This window comes from Taudactylus pleione, unplaced genomic scaffold (assembly GCF_031769625.1).
Source record: "Taudactylus pleione unplaced genomic scaffold, aTauple2 ptg000203l, whole genome shotgun sequence".
In the NCBI taxonomy this organism is placed as follows: Eukaryota; Metazoa; Chordata; class Amphibia; order Anura; family Myobatrachidae; genus Taudactylus; species Taudactylus pleione.
The window spans coordinates 10958781-10971212 of NW_028284605.1; positions in this window are offsets into that span (position 1 = coordinate 10958781).

A 12432-nucleotide genomic window follows, 5' to 3' on the forward strand; every position below is an offset into this window, starting at 1 on the left:
TTGTTGCTGCTGCTTTGAGGATGCAAGTGCGGCTACAGCCCACACAATTCACAAAGACAGAAAAAAAAGAACAATATTTTTATTGTTTGTGTAGCACACTTTGAGGGTGTCACCACCCTTTAACAGACAGACGCACGCTTGTCGCTGCTGCTTTAAGGAGGCAGGTGCGGCTACAGCCCACACATTTCACAAAGACAGAAAAAAAAAGAAAAATATTTTTATTGTTTGTGTAGCACACTTTGAGGGTGTCACCACCCTTTAACAGACAGATGCACGCTTGTTGCTTTTGCTTTAAGGATGCAGGTGTGGCTACAGCCCACACATTTCACAAAGACAGAAAAAAAAAGAACAATATTTTTATTGTTTGTGTTGCACACTTTGAGGGTGTCACCACCCTTTAACAGACAGACGCACGCTTGTCGCTGCTGCTTTGAGGATGCAAGTGCGGCTACAGCCCACACAATTCACAAAGACAGAAAAAAAAGAACAATATTTTTATTGTTTGTGTAGCACACTTTGAGGGTGTCACCACCCTTTAACAGACAGACGCACGCTTGTCGCTGCTGCTTTATAGATGCAGGTGCGGCAACAGCCCGCACATTTCACAAAGACAGAAAAAAAAGAACAATATTTTTATTGTTTGTGTAGCACACTTTGAGGGTGTCACCACCCTTTAACAGACAGACGCACGCTTGTCGCTGCTGCTTTAAGGATGCAGGTGCGGCTACAGCCCACACATTTCACAAAGACAGAAAAAAAAAGAACAATATTTTTATTGTTTGTGTAGCACACTTTGAGGGTGTCACCACCCTTTAACAGACAGACGCACGCTTGTTGCTGCTGCTTTGAGGATGCAAGTGCAGCTACAGCCCACACAATTCACAAAGACAGAAAAAAGAAGAATATTTTTATTGTTTGTGTAGCACACTTTGAGGGTGTCACCACCCTTTAACAGACAGACGCACGCTTGTTGCTGCTGCTTTGAGGATGCAAGTGCAGCTACAGCCCACACAATTCACAAAGACAGAAAAAAGAAGAAGAATATTTTTATTGTTTGTGCAGCACACTTTGAGGGTGTCACCACCCTTTAACAGACAGACGCACGCTTGTCGCTGCTGCTTTGAGGATGCAAGTGCGGCTACATCGCACACAAGTCACAAAGACAGAAAAAAAAGAAGAATATTTTTATTGTTTGTGTAGCACACTTTGAGAGTTACACCACCCTTTAACAGACAGACGCACGCTTGTCGCTGCTGCTTTGAGGATGCAAGTGCGGCTACAGCCCACACAATTCACAAAGACAGAAAAAAGAAGAATATTTTTATTGTTTGTGTAGCACACTTTGAGGGTGTCACCACCCTTTAACAGACAGACGCACGCTTGTCGCTGCTGCTTTGAGGATGCAAGTGCGGCTACATCGCTCACAAGTCACAAACACATTAAAAAATAGTTTTTTATTTTTTGGAGCACTTTGAGAGTTACACCACCCTTTAACAGACAGATGCACGCTTGTCGCTGCTGCTTTGAGGATGCAAGTGCGGCTACAGCCCACACAATTCACAAAGACAGAAAAAAAAGAACAATATTTTTATTGTTTGTGTAGCACACTTTGAGGGTGTCACCACCCTTTAACAGACAGACGCACGCTTGTCGCTGCTGCTTTAAGGATGCAGGTGCGGCTACAGCCCACACATTTCACAAAGACAGAAAAAAAAGAACAATATTTTTATTGTTTGTGTAGCACACTTTGAGGGTGTCACCACCCTTTAACAGACAGACGCACGCTTGTCGCTGCTGCTTTGAGGGTGCAAGTGCGGCTACATCGCACACAAGTCACAAACACATTAAAAAAATAGTTTTTTATTTTTTGGAGCACTTTGAGAGTTACACCACCCTTTAACAGACAGATGCACGCTTGTCGCTGCTGCTTTGAGGATGCAAGTGCGGCTACATCCCACACAATTCACAAAGACAGAAAAAAAAGAACAATATTTTTATTGTTTGTGTAGCACACTTTGAGGGTGTCACCACCCTTTAACAGACAGATGCATGCTTGTCGCTGCTGCTTTGAGGATGCAAGTGCGGCTACAGCCCACACAATTCACAAAGACAGAAAAAAAAGAACAATATTTTTATTGTTTGTGTAGCACACTTTGAGGGTGTCACCACCCTTTAACAGACAGACGCACGCTTGTCACTGCTGCTTTGAGGATGCAAGTGCAGCTACAGCCCACACAATTCACAAAGACAGAAAAAAGAAGAATATTTTTATTTATTGTGTAGCACACTTTGAGGGTGTCACCACCCTTTAACAGACAGACGCACGCTTGTTGCTGCTGCTTTGAGGATGCAAGTGCAGCTACAGCCCACACAATTCACAAAGACAGAAAAAAGAAGAAGAATATTTTTATTGTTTGTGTAGCACACTTTGAGGGTGTCACCACCCTTTAACAGACAGACGCATGCTTGTCGCTGCTGCTTTGAGGATGCAAGTGCGGCTACATCGCACACAAGTCACAAACACATTAAAAAATAGTTTTTTATTTTTTGGAGCACTTTGAGAGTTACACCACCCTTTAACAGACAGACGCATGCTTGTCGCTGCTGCTTTGAGGATGCAAGTGCGGCTACAGCCCACACAATTCACAAAGACAGAAAAAAAAGAACAATATTTTTATTGTTTGTGTAGCACACTTTGAGAGTTACACCACCCTTTAACAAACAGACGTACGCTTGTCGCTGCTGCTTTGAGGATGCAAGTGCGGCTATAGCCCACACAATTCACAAAGACAGAAAAAAAAAGAACAATATTTTTATTGTTTGTGTAGCACACTTTGAGGGTGTCACCACCCTTTAACAGGCAGACGCATGCTTGTCGCTGCTGCTTTGAGGATGCAAGTGCTGCTACAGCCCACACAATTCACAAAGACAGAAAAAAAAGAACAATATTTTTATTGTTTGTGTAGCACACTTTGAGGGTGTCACCACCCTTTAACAGACAGACGCATGCTTGTCACTGCTGCTTTGAGGATGCAAGTGCGGCTACAGCCCACACAACTCACAAAGACAGAAAAAAAAAGAAGAATATTTTTATTGTTTGTGGAGCGCACTTTGAGGGTTACACCACCCTTTAACAGACAGACGCACGCTTGTCGCTGCTGCTTTGCGGATGCAAGTGCAGCTACAGCCCACACAATTCACAAAGACAGAAAAAAAAAGAAGAATATTTTTATTGTTTGTGTAGCACACTTTGAGAGTTACACCACCCTTTAACAGACAGACGCACGCTTGTCGCTGCTGCTTTGAGGATGCAAGTGCAGCTACAGCCCACACAATTCACAAAGACAGAAAAAAGAAGAAGAATATTTTTATTGTTTGTGTAGCACACTTTGAGGGTGTCACCACCCTTTAACAGACAGACGCATGCTTGTCGCTGCTGCTTTGAGGATGCAAGTGCGGCTACATCGCACACAAGTCACAAACACATTAAAAAAATAGTTTTTTATTTTTTGGAGCACTTTGAGAGTTACACCACCCTTTAACAGATAGATGCACGCTTGTCGCTGCTGCTTTGAGGATGCAAGTGCGGCTACATCCCACACAATTCACAAAGACAGAAAAAAAAGAACAATATTTTTATTGTTTGTGTAGCACACTTTGAGGGTGTCACCACCCTTTAACAGACAGATGCACGCTTGTCGCTGCTGCTTTGAGGATGCAAGTGCGGCTACAGCCCACACAATTCACAAAGACAGAAAAAAAAGAACAATATTTTTATTGTTTGTGTAGCACACTTTGAGGGTGTCACCACCCTTTAACAGACAGACGCACGCTTGTCACTGCTGCTTTGAGGATGCAAGTGCAGCTACAGCCCACACAATTCACAAAGACAGAAAAAAGAAGAATATTTTTATTGTTTGTGTAGCACACTTTGAGGGTGTCACCACCCTTTAACAGACAGATGCACGCTTGTTGCTGCTGCTTTGAGGATGCAAGTGCAGCTACAGCCCACACAATTCACAAAGACAGAAAAAAGAAGAAGAATATTTTTATTGTTTGTGTAGCACACTTTGAGGGTGTCACCACCCTTTAACAGACAGACGCACGCTTGTCGCTGCTGCTTTGAGGATGCAAGTGCGGCTACATCGCACACAAGTCACAAAGACAGAAAAAAAAAGAAGAATATTTTTATTGTTTGTGTTAGCACACTTTGAGAGTTACACCACCCTTTAACAGACAGACGCACGCTTGTCGCTGCTGCTTTGAGGATGCAAGTGCGGCTACAGCCCACACAATTCACAAAGACAGAAAAAAGAAGAATATTTTTATTGTTTGTGTAGCACACTTTGAGGGTGTCACCACCCTTTAACAGACAGACGCACGCTTGTCGCTGCTGCTTTGAGGATGCAAGTGCGGCTACATCGCTCACAAGTCACAAACACATTAAAAAAATAGTTTTTTATTTTTTGGAGCACTTTGAGAGTTACACCACCCTTTAACAGACAGATGCACGCTTGTCGCTGCTGCTTTGAGGATGCAAGTGCGGCTACAGCCCACACAATTCACAAAGACAGAAAAAAAAGAAGAATATTTTTATTGTTTGTGTAGCACACTTTGAGGGTGTCACCACCCTTTAACAGACAGATGCACGCTTGTCGCTGCTGCTTTAAGGATGCAGGTGCGGCTACAGCCCACACATTTCACAAAGACAGAAAAAAAAGAACAATATTTTTATTGTTTGTGTAGCACACTTTGAGGGTGTCACCACCCTTTAACAGACAGACGCACGCTTGTCGCTGCTGCTTTGAGGATGCAAGTGCGGCTACATCGCACACAAGTCACAAACACATTAAAAAAATAGTTTTTTATTTTTTGGAGCACTTTGAGAGTTACACCACCCTTTAACAGACAGATGCACGCTTGTCGCTGCTGCTTTGAGGATGCAAGTGCGGCTACATCCCACACAATTCACAAAGACAGAAAAAAAAGAACAATATTTTTATTGTTTGTGTAGCATACTTTGAGGGTGTCACCACCCTTTAACAGACAGATGCACGCTTGTTGCTGCTGCTTTGAGGATGCAAGTGCGGCTACAGCCCACACAATTCACAAAGACAGAAAAAAAAAGAACAATATTTTTATTGTTTGTGTAGCACACTTTGAGGGTGTCACCACCCTTTAACAGACAGACGCACGCTTGTCACTGCTGCTTTGAGGATGCAAGTGCAGCTACAGCCCACACAATTCACAAAGACAGAAAAAAGAAGAATATTTTTATTGTTTGTGTAGCACACTTTGAGGGTGTCACCACCCTTTAACAGACAGACGCACGCTTGTTGCTGCTGCTTTGAGGATGCAAGTGCAGCTACAGCCCACACAATTCACAAAGACAGAAAAAAGAAGAAGAATATTTTTATTGTTTGTGTAGCACACTTTGAGGGTGTCACCACCCTTTAACAGACAGACGCATGCTTGTCGCTGCTGCTTTGAGGATGCAAGTGCGGCTACATCGCACACAAGTCACAAAGACAGAAAAAAAAAGAAGAATATTTTTATTGTTTGTGTAGCACACTTTGAGAGTTACACCACCCTTTAACAGACAGACGCACGCTTGTCGCTGCTGCTTTGAGGATGCAAGTGCGGCTACAGCCCACACAATTCACAAAGACAGAAAAAAGAAGAATATTTTTATTGTTTGTGTAGCACACTTTGAGGGTGTCACCACCCTTTAACAGACAGACGCACGCTTGTCGCTGCTGCTTTGAGGATGCAAGTGCGGCTACATCGCTCACAAGTCACAAACACATTAAAAAAATAGTTTTTTATTTTTTGGAGCACTTTGAGAGTTACACCACCCTTTAACAGACAGATGCACGCTTGTCGCTGCTGCTTTGAGGATGCAAGTGCGGCTACAGCCCACACAATTCACAAAGACAGAAAAAAAAGAAGAATATTTTTATTGTTTGTGTAGCACACTTTGAGGGTGTCACCACCCTTTAACAGACAGACGCACGCTTGTCGCTGCTGCTTTAAGGATGCAGGTGCGGCTACAGCCCACACATTTCACAAAGACAGAAAAAAAAGAAAAATATTTTTATTGTTTGTGTAGCACAATTTGAGGGTGTCACCACCCTTTAACAGACAGATGCACGCTTGTTGCTGCTGCTTTAAGGATGCAGGTGCGGCTACAGCCCACACATTTCACAAAGACAGAAAAAAAAAGAACAATATTTTTATTGTTTGTGTAGCACACTTTGAGGGTGTCACCACCCTTTAACAGACAGACGCACGCTTGTCGCTGCTGCTTTGAGGATGCAAGTGCGGCTACAGCCCACACAATTCACAAAGACAGAAAAAAAAGAACAATATTTTTATTGTTTGTGTAGCACACTTTGAGGGTGTCACCACCCTTTAACAGACAGACGCACGCTTGTCGCTGCTGCTTTATAGATGCAGGTGCGGCTACAGCCCACACATTTCACAAAGACAGAAAAAAAAGAACAATATTTTTATTGTTTGTGTAGCACACTTTGAGGGTGTCACCACCCTTTAACAGACAGACGCACGCTTGTCGCTGCTGCTTTAAGGATGCAGGTGCGGCTACAGCCCACACATTTCACAAGACAGAAAAAAAAAGAACAATATTTTTATTGTTTGTGTAGCACACTTTGAGGGTGTCACCACCCTTTAACAGACAGACGCACGCTTGTTGCTGCTGCTTTGAGGATGCAGGTGGAATCTAGACGGGATTTGGAACCAGGGACACACTACCTCCATCAATTGTCTAAATCCCACTGCACTAATGGCGGATACCGGATGCACATCTAACACCAACATAGCAGTCAAGGCCTCAGTTATACCTTTTGCTTCAGGATGACTGCTGTCGTACTTCATCCTCATCGGTAGGGACTGTTGGAGGGTCAATTGTTTAGTAAAAGTAGTGATGTTCCTACTTCCTCTCTGGGATGATGAACAACTCCCAGCAGCAGCAACAGCACTAGGAGGAAGTGGTTCTTGATCTTTCCCTATTTTATTTTTATCGTAGAAAGTTTGGTCCTCCATTTATGTTATATTGATATATACGTGCTGCTAAAGCGCACACAAACACAGAAAATATTTTTTTTAGTTTTGCTGGAGAGTAGTGCACTTTGTGGGTTACACCACCTTTTAAGAAATGAGCCAGCTGGCTCTTTACTTATGGGACACAGGCGCACGCTTGGCGCTGCTAATTTGTTGATGCACGTGCAGCCACAGTGCACACAATTCACAAAGACAGAAAAAATACTTTGTTATTTGGTTTGGAGTGTACTTTGGGGGTTACAGCACCCTTTAACGGTCAAGCCAGCCAGCCCTTTACTTATGACACAGGCGCACGCTTGGCACTACTTTGTTGATGCACGTGCGACTACTGCGCACACAATTCACAAACACAGAAAATATTTTTTTTTTTGGTTTGGACTGGAGTGTACTTTGGGGGTTACAGCACCCTTTAACGGTCAAGCCAGCCGGCCCTTTACTTATGACACAGGCGCACGCTTGGCACTACTTTGTTGATGCACGTGCGGCTACTGCGCACACAATTCACAAACACAGAAAATATTTTTTTTTTTGGTTTGGACTGGAGTGTACTTTGGGGGTTACAGCACCCTTTAACGGTCAAGCCAGCCGGCCCTTTACTTATGACACAGGCGCACGCTTGGCACTACTTTGTTGATGCACGTGCGGCTACTGCGCACACAATTCACAAACACAGAAAATATTTTTTTTTTGGTTTGGACTGGAGTGTACTTTGGGGGTTACAGCACCCTTTAACGGTCAAGCCAGCCGGCCCTTTACTTATGACACAGGCGCACGCTTGGCACTACTTTGTTGATGCACGTGCGGCTACTGCGCACACAATTCACAAACACAGAAAATATTTTTTTTTTGGTTTGGACTGGAGTGTACTTTGGGGGTTACAGCACCCTTTAACGGTCAAGCCAGCTGGCCCTTTACTTATGACACAGGCGCACGCTTGGCACTACTTTGTTGATGCACGTGCGGCTACTGCGCACACAATTCACAAACACAGAAAATAATTTTTTTTTTGGTTTGGACTGGAGTGTACTTTGGGAGTTACAGCACCCTTTAACGGTCAAGCCAGCCGGCCCTTTACTTATGACTTAGGCGCACGCTTGGCACTACTTTGTTGATGCACGTGCGGCTACTGCGCACACAATTCACAAACACACAAAAAATATTATTTTTTTAGCACTTGGGGTGAGCACCCCTGATGGACAGAGCACCCCCTGGACAACACTACAGCACCCCTTTAGGACTGGGACACTGCACAGGACTTTGGAGTGGACACAGCCCCTATGGAGAACTGACTGCACAACACGGTCCAGCCAGCCCCTATGGACTTTGAAGTAGTGGACACAGCACCTATTAACAACAGCAGCACAGCACAACACAGCCAGCCCCTATGGACTTTGAAGTAGTGGACAACAGCAGCACAGTGCAGCACAGCACAGCACAACACTACTCTGCACTACACTACACTACACAGCACAGCCATCCCTAACTCCCACCCTCCCTCTTCACTGTCCACAGCCGAGTGAGAAAATGGCTCCGACGCGGGTACCTTATATAGGATCCAAAACCCGCAAGACTCGGAAGGTGGGATGATGACGTTTTGCCTCGATTTCAGATCCGAGTCAGGCGGGAAAAGTCGATCGGGGGTGCTCGGGGGGGTTCGGATTTCAGAAATCCGAACCCGCTCACCCCTAATATTTACCCAATGTTATCTGCCATATTATTTTGTCCTTATATAAAATGTTGATGTATCACTGTTATGAATTGTTATCTGCTGCATTTTAGCTTTATGTTTAACATTGTTATATATGTTATACACTTTTTTACTGTATGACACAGCAAAATGTGCTTATATTACCGTCTTGCATTGTCTTTATTATTTGTACATTGCCGCAGTATTATGTTTTAATATTAAATTGTTATGTAATAGTTATATGTTGTAGACTTAAGCAATTTTGCTCTGTATATAGCATTGATATGTATAACATCAATACACTGTTATCTTTTGCAAAAATAGTGTTCAATAGAATGATGTATTGTGTTTATACATTGTTGTGTTTGAGTAAAAGCTCCTGATTCCTTGATTGGCTCGAAAATAGATCAAATTTAAAATAGTATTTCCTGACTAGCTAAGCCTCAATCTTTACAGATTGAGGTTTTCCAAAAAGGAGAAATAGTGCAAACGCACCTGCTAAAGATCCAGCGATGACAGCAAACCTCATGGAATGATCCTTCTTCTGACAGGTAAGTGCTACTAAAGGACGTCATCAAGCAGACACTTCCTGACAAAATACTGTGTATTGCTTTAATCTTTCAGAACTTTCATTATACTGATCCTTGAGGTCATGGGGTCCAACGTAGTGAACCCTGTCATTACTCTGCAAATGACTCATGTCTCTATTTTCTCAGCAAATTTCTCCTAAGTTCCATCTTGACTGTAGACAACATCAGCAATGAAGAAGGCCAGCCATTTACATCTCAGCATCAGGGTGGAGACGAAGCAGTAATCAAAGAAAGATTCCTGCTAAATTGGTGTACTCTACTGCTGTATAACGACGCTTGTTGGGGTGACGAGGCTTCCTACCCCTGGATCACGGTATGCAAAACACTACTCCTGTTTTCTACCAATTCTCCTTACAGCCGGCTGGGAAGATAAGGAAACTCAACACACACTGTGGTGAATTGCACTTAGCTCTCAGAGGTACATCCTCTTTGAGCTGACTTTTATAAGTTCAGAAAACTGCTGTCACAGACATTTACCAAAAATGGTTTGACAGAATAGAATACATATGATTGATTTTAACAAGTACATAGTATGTGTCAATGCATCTCCAGTTTGTCATTTTTTCACAGTGTCCTGACTTAGTATCCTATTCTGGGATCCTTCAGCTGCTGTTGTCTTGTAACTGCTTGTTCAGTATACCGTAATGTGCTTCCATCTCATGATATTTGGGTAAAGGAAAATGGCTTTTTCTGATGAATCATACAGTATGTTTTAAATAAACACTATAAATTATTATAGACTCTCACAATCCCCTCTTTTTATTAAAACATACTATCTTTCCCTTACTGGAGTCATGGCTTTCATAGTAACTATATTACTTCCATATGCACCCTATGCAAGTAGATGCAAGCATCATTCATCACTAGAATACCAAGAATCCCGGCGCATCTTTCCCTAAAAAGAGGGGTTTCTTCCAACATCAGTACTACAGAAAAAACATTTCTTCTCAGGTGTGATCAATGTAATTCTTTCACACGCTAAACACTCTTCCCACTCGGAGGCACTCTTCTTATGTGTGACATAGAGAGTCCCTACCTGTGCAGATGCTTTATTTACCATTTTCCTAAAATCATAAGATAGATAGCAATTCCACAAAATGAGCAAAATTAATACAATGATTATAATGATTACTGGGTGAATGAGACCACTAAACATCCTTTTGACTGAAGGTGAGTTACCTGTGAACACATACCACCAATGGTGCTGTAAATTATCTTTTAATTGTGTGGCTACTTCCACTAATTTCTCTGCTTCTACAACTGTCTGCATTTGTGCATGATGGGCAGAATAGTTTACTTTCTGTATTATTGATGGCATTAATGATACTTTGGAGATTAACTGTAAGGTTATGGGGAGGTATCTCAGTCACCTGAAATTCAAACTGTACATCTTCTTGTCTCGCATAGGTCACATAAGTAGTGTTCTTCAACCTGAGGTGTGTAACGTTAAATAAGCATCCAGAAAAAAGATTTGGTAAATTATAGAGGGAAGTTGTATTCTTTCATACCATATGTGACTAGGCATACAACCTGTGGCTCTACCTCTATAAACATATCCACCTCTTTATCATGCAATTCCCAGTTGCATACACTGGTTGGGTGTTCTAACAAGGCTCATATAGCTGTGTCTGCTGAGGACACACTAATCCATAATTGGTATCAGTGAATAGGGATGTGTGTACCTCTAATCTGGGGAGTCCACAACTGAGTGCCTCCAGTAGTTGTCCACAAGGGGACTGGTAAGATGAAATACTTACACATAACCTGTTTCTGTGTGACATTATACACATGAACTTCACCCGTGCAAAAGTTGTCAGTACACAACATCTTCTTTCCCTGAATTTGTATCAATAACAAAGAAGATATATTAAACATCCTGCTGTATACTTGTTCGTTACCTGTCATTAACTGTTTGTGCTTTACCCTTTTGCATATTTTGATGCATGGTTCTGAAAGAACATTCAGTCCAATTAAACAGTTCAGAAACATTTGTTGACAGGTAAAGTGTGTTAAACAATGTGCTATTGAACACCTGTAAATATTCATTATCCCAAGATATACTGGCCTGTAATGGGGTAAATAGTGTAGGCATCCATATAGCTTGCATTGTAACTAATCTTTTCATATCTTCTCCTGCATTACTCATTTTGCTGGCTAAAGTTTCTATATCTATACTATTAAGTAACCCTATACCTGTACCTGATGCTCCTAACAATGTATCATACCATTCTCTCTTTTGTCTGCTATAGCATTTTGGATCTGGGGGGAAAGAAATATTAAATCTTAATATAGTGGTTTGTCTTTTGGTACCCACTTTTACACAAGTGGAGGGAACTTTAACTAGTGAGTCATTTCTTATAGTAGGCTTGCTACTTAGGACGTACATCCTTGTCATTATTACTGAATTATTTAGTAATTGTGTGGTATTAGTGCAAACTAGCACTACACCTCTTTCTATAGTTGTTGGGCTTCCTATGGGTATACCAGGGTCCGTACTATTGACACACTGAATACCCTATGTCCACATTTTCTTAAATTCTTTATAACCCGTAAACTTATCAGTACAACACTTAATTTTTATTCCACTTATGATAGTAATATTATCATGCTCCCTTGGTGCCCAGTAGAGATGCCTTATATTATATTGTCCCAAACTTTTTACATATATTGAACCTCCTGACCAGGTTACATTAAATCTGTGTAACTGGTAAGTCTGGTTACCATAGACTACCCTAGAGTACTCTATATGTCCTCCTGTTGTCCCCTGGTGTGTACGCAATACCCTTAGACTAAGTATAGCCAACATTATCACACAAAAAGGATTCATGATGGTGGTTCAATCTTGACCGTCAACTTCTTGCAATGTGAGAGGTATATCCATGTGCTCTTTCCTCCAATTTTCACTGAAGTTGGTGTAGTCAACAGAACCTGATATGGACCATCAAATCTTGGCTCCAGAGACTTTCTGACATGTCTCTTAGTGTATACCCAATCGCCCGGTTCCAATGAACGTACACCAGGTACCGCTTCTGGGTCTGGAAGGGAGGAGAAAACTAAAAAATGGATGTTATTCTC